The sequence below is a fragment of the Cryptomeria japonica genome, chromosome 2 (genome assembly GCF_030272615.1).
Source record: "Cryptomeria japonica chromosome 2, Sugi_1.0, whole genome shotgun sequence".
In the NCBI taxonomy this organism is placed as follows: domain Eukaryota; kingdom Viridiplantae; phylum Streptophyta; class Pinopsida; order Cupressales; family Cupressaceae; genus Cryptomeria; species Cryptomeria japonica.
Genome location: NC_081406.1, coordinates 198270687 through 198276686, shown reverse-complemented (window position 1 = coordinate 198276686; position 6000 = coordinate 198270687).

Genomic DNA, 6000 nt, shown 5'->3' with positions numbered 1-6000 from the left:
TGTTGGAAATACCATGTTCCTTGTAGGTTGTTCATCTAAAACTTCAGTCAGGGCAACCCTATGAAATGCTCTCTTTTTTTCTTTATTTGCATTTCTTGTGTGTTCAAATTTTTCATAGTAATCATGAAATTGAAAATTTGGGCTTGCTGAAGCAATTGAATGTTTGAAAGGTGACATAGGAATAGTAGAGGCTCCAATTCCACTTATGCCTGTGGTTTTAACTAATGCATTACTAGGATTACCAACAACCATTCCTGATCTTTTCCCACTGACACTTTCATGTGTAGTTTTTATAATCTTTCGAGGTGTGTGATCTGAAGCTACAAATGATTGATTTGTAGTGTCAGTGGCACTTGATATAGGATTTTGAATAGTATGAGTATCTACCACTAGTGGCCTCTTGCAAGAGATATTTTTTTGTTTCCCTTGTCCAACACCAAGACAACTAGTATCAGTAGTAGTACCCATGCCAACTCCACCAATCATAGTGGAACTTGACTGAACACTAATAGGAATACTATCCCTAGATTCAACACCAGTGGTAATTGCACTTGATTCACCACCAATGGGAATACCATGATGTGGTGGTGGTTGTGGATTTGAACCTGAAACAAATGCAAGTGGACCCTGAGGGTAATGAGTAGTAACTTTCTATGATGAATCTGAAGAATCAAGTCCAATGACTGGTTTAACATGAGCTTTTGATTTTGAATCTGATGGAACTTGTACCTCAAGTGGATACCAAATTCCTTCTTCTCTAGGACCTAGACCACCACCTATAAAACCCATTTTCTCCACAATGTTTGCCCCTTTGCTATATTTTTCTTTCATGGACTCATTAGCTCCACCTAATATTTTAGGGATTGTAGTAGTTTTTGGAGTGGCCTCAACCTCATGGGTATGTGCAAGATCATGGGGGGCCAAAAAGTGGTAATGGAGAAAAAAATGCATTTTCAACCTTTCCAAACACGCCAAAATCCGCTTTGACTTTTTGTTTGGGTGGGGCAAAATTTGGATTTGGTTTGGTAATACCAAACCAAATCGGATATCCAATTTGTTATGCAACTATTGTGATGTCACCATTGTGATGTCACTATTGTGATATCATACTTTTCAAATCGAATCGGATATCCGATTTTCTCAACATAAAAAATATAGTTTAGTAAACTGGGCATAACTTTTGTGTTTCTTATCAAAATTTTGATTTTTTATAGGCGTTGGAAAGGTAATTCACATACCTATCAAATGGATGAGGTAGTTTGATGATATTATAAACCAAAAATTAATTATAATCATTTTAAGTTAGTCCTTCAATTTTAAAACTTTAAATACTCACAAATTTTGCATACAAAATCTCTTTTTTTTTCCTATCACCTCCTTTATCTATCACTTGTCTATCTATACTTATATAATATATTTTATATATCTCTTTCTTCTCTACTTATGTCACTTATTTTATAATTCCATGTAGATAAATAATTTTTCAAGTTACATGCATCTCTGCATATATCTCCATCTTTCTATTCATATCTCTCCCTCTCCCACTCCATCATTGTCACTCCTTATTTCTATATTTCTCTCTAATAATCTCTCTTCACTCTATTTATCTCCCTCCTTTACCTTATCCTACCTATACTTATATATTACTTGTCTCTACCACCTCCTTTCTCTCCCTATCTTGTCCCCTCTCTCTCTATATCCCTATAGATCTATCTTCATGTATATTTATATCTCATTATCTCTAAATCTCACTTATTCACTCCATCTCTCCCTCCATTTGTCTTACTCTCTCTATCACGTTCTATCCATATCTATCTCTATCTCCATCTTCACATCTCCATCTCTTTTCCTATCAATTTCTCTTTTTATATGTTCTTCTATCTTTATATATATTCCTCATATCATTTAAAACACTGCATAACACGTAGTTTCCTTTTTAGATGCATTGCATTCTTAAATTTCTGCATTCTTATATAGAAGCATCAAATAAACCAAGGCAATTGTTCGAGTTTATCATTTGTTTGCATCTAAAGAAAACAAGGGTCATCGCCTTTCTTAGATATTCGGACATGAAGTCTTTGGGGTTCTAAAAGTCATTCATTCTCAACATTACCCTGTGATGATGCTTTACTTATGGTTGGGTAGTGATTTCACTATTTGAGACTTGTTAACCCACAATCTATCAATTGCTATATCTCAAACACATTAACAAAATCTCTAATTCATTCTAGACACCTAGTTGATCATATGACAAGTGAAAAATCTAAAATTCTACTTCAGCGCCACTGTAATTGTCACACCCAAGTAGGTTTCATTACTTACAAGTCAAGGCAAAAAAAGCATTAAAAAGAGAAAAAGAGTTATGCCAAATATCCATCTCAAGGCAAAAGAGCAATGATATATAACTGAAATATCATGTATACAAATACGATAAAAGGCTTGACTATGGGAACATACAAGTAACTCCATCAAGGCTATGAACGCCTTCTGGCAATGGAACAATATTTGAGAAATTATAGTCTATAACCTCGTCGGAGCTCTTAAGGCTTGTTGGTAGCGAGGCTCTATTCGGGATGCTTTTGAAGTTAGAATAATCCATGTAGCTAGTCATATAGGATACTAAGGATCTTTAGTGAACACAAGAGTGGGAATTAACTCATCTGCACAAACATGGGCAAAAGAAGATCAAAGTTTCAAGAATTAACCAATGGGGAAGTTTTCTGCGTCTCCATTTGTAAAACCCAGTCACTAAGTGTGTTGAGATGAATGTGCTGAAGGGCATTAGAGATCGATTAACCACTTATCTATGAAATGTTTTGCACCTTCATTTTCAATTAGTGTATTCAAAGGCAAAAACAAAGACAGTCAACCTTGTTCGAATAGGAAGTGTATCTTCATCCTACATATTTCATTCACATAGGTCATGGCAAAAATTATTTGTCTCCACATGCATTCTGCAGATCATCATGTCATACAGGTCTGCACACTGGGGGCATAACTGAAAAAATCCAAAAAAATCAGATAAAGTCCTAAAAAATCCAAAAAAAAATCAAATAAAGTCCTGAAAAAATTCAAAAACATTGAAAAACTCAAAATTTGAAAACATTGAAAAACTCAAAATCCAAAAACATTAAAAAACTTAAAATCCAAAAACATCCATATAATGTCCTGAAAAAATCAACCAAAAACATCCATATACGATCTTGGAAAAATCAAACAAAAACATTCAAAAATCTACCTGCATAATCCAAAAACATCGAAAAAGATCTTGGAAATCAAAAATCAATCAATCAAAAAAACTTGCAATAAAATGTCTTGCGAGAAATAAATACCCTAGCAGATATCTAGCAAACACTTCGCACGAAGTTAACAAAGGATACGATAGTCCAGTCAAACATTTGCAATCAACTGAACAAACTATATTATCAATCGTATCATATCCATATCAACATGATAATTATCTTGTCTTAAATAGAAGAGGATACACTCGAAATCAGATAGGTCAGTCTTAAATGGGGTCCGCAACTTTCTGAGATTAGACATTATCAACCATCATATCAAACAACTGAGAACGAAGGCACAAGGTCAGTATAGCTGCTGAATTTTATCCGGGTCAGTCTATATCTTTTTATCATTTGGAGACAGATATTGTTTCTATGCTACTCAAGGATGTCCACATGTGACTAGAGGAGCTATGATGAGCATTATCTTTTTCTTTGTTTGTTGTTTGTGGTGTGAACCGATGAAATTCTAGGGAAATTGCTCTAGTGGGTGTCTGTGATAAAAGCCTTCACATCAAGGTGAAATCGCCACACATACCTCGACCCCTAACACAATTCCTAGAATGGAGGGTTCACTCCTTGTCTGCTACATGTTTGTTTCTACAAATGAGATATCTTTTCATCTTGGTTCCTTATACCCTGATGTGCTAAAAGTTTCATTGTTCAATAATAAGGCTCAGTGATGAATATATATTGATGCAATAAAATATGTGACACAAGTTCATGATTCATTCAATTTCATTTTCATTTTCATCTCATTTGCTTATTGATAGTTTGTTGGTTTCTCATCTTTTGTCTAGTCGCATTCTTTCTACCATTCTTTCTAACATCATTTTTTTCTCTCTACCATCTGACTAACATTTCTTCAAGGAGTATCTGAGTTAAAATTGATTCAACCATTATCATACAAAAATACATTCATTATAGATTCATCTGCATTCATTATAGATTCATTTGCATTCATTATAGAGTTCATTTGCATTCATTATAGAGTTCATTTGCATTTCATTATAGAGTTCATTTGCATTCATTTAGATTTCATTTACATCGTACATGTATTACCATTGCATTTAGAATCATATAGAATTCAAGTACATATGCATCATACAACTCATAACATCATATAAAGCATACATGGAAAATAATATACATAGGTCATTTCCAAAAAACCCGCATGCCATATATATAGCTCAAAAATGATAATGTGTGTGAATACAATAAATAAGCCCGAAGGCTTAGATAACATGATCAACCAACACTGCCTCTATCAGCAGGTGGATCCTATCCACTAGATCCTTCCCCGGGATGTCGAGGTGGTCCCATAACACCACCACTGCTAGTCCGTCATGAAGTAGATCTACTCGATCTCCTCCCCATGTATGCACTAAAGCTAGGCTCTCTCTGACCCTCAAGGACGACTCTCTCATATGCCTGCCAATAGTAAATAGATTCCTATGCAGAAGTGAAATACTTATCTGCCTACTCGCACGCATATGTACTTGCTCTAAAAAGCTGATCGAAGGCATCCATAGTAATCTGACATCTCCGCACTGCCTCATCTCTCCCTCTGGAGACGATCTCGCTCGATACCTCGTCTGGTGACCTCGTCCTCCAAACTCTGGACCCGCGCTCTAAGAGTCTCTAGCTCATCATCAACCTGTCCTCTCCCATCCTCAGCACCAGGCACATCCTCCAACTCTAGCATATCATCATCATCATCCCCACCCTCGCTACTCGATGACTCCGAAGAATCATCGCTGTCCTCACTACTAATAGACTCAGTGTCTCCACCAATGTCTATATCCTCATCTCCCTCTCCTCTACCACCATCTCCCCCATCTCCACCACCTCCTCCCCCATCTCCACCATCTCCTCCAGCTCTCTCCCCTGCATCTATCCTCAACCACTGTCTAGGATGGCGAATCTATTGTGTTGTAATCGGAACAACAGGATCAGTCAAAGGCACTGGCCCGTGCCTAGCAAACCATGCATCATACTCCACTGTCGTCCCCGAATCCGCTCCACCTCTACCCCAACCCCAGAGTAATGGCTGCAAAGAATCGAACTCAGCATAAGCAACATGTGGCTAAATACACACACCCCAATCAGATACCTCTCGCGATACATGAGCAAAATATGCAGTAACCACAGGTGTCACCTGTACCTCACGAAACTATCTGAGAACCCGCCCAGGAAGATACATCTCTACGATCTGCTGAGTTTCAAAGGTCCTCCCAATAAGATATCTCTGTTGTCGGCAAAAAGACAAGTGCACTACATCATCAGGCCAATCGGGGCAATCTAAGTAAGGTCTCCAGATGAAATGTTGCAATATATCCAACTGATGTCTCCAGTACAAGGTGTTCCCCGAACCCCTATGTCTGATACATGTTGTATACCTAAAGGCATAAGGCTCACCAAGCTGCAAATCTACATGAACAATAGGCCTAGAAATAGAAATGTGCTCCCATGCCCATGTCTGCAGTAAAGTAACACCACAACTAATAGAACGGTATCCCAGATACACAATACCATGCATCTGATAGTACAACATGGCAAGTAGACAAGGACCCCAAGCATACAGTCGACGATGCACAATCATATCATGAAGCACTTTGCCCCATCCAACTAGAAACCCATGACCTTGTCGATCAGGTATCAGTAAACCACCGACAATACCGCATAATATAATGGTCAAGTCATCATAGTCTAATCGGGC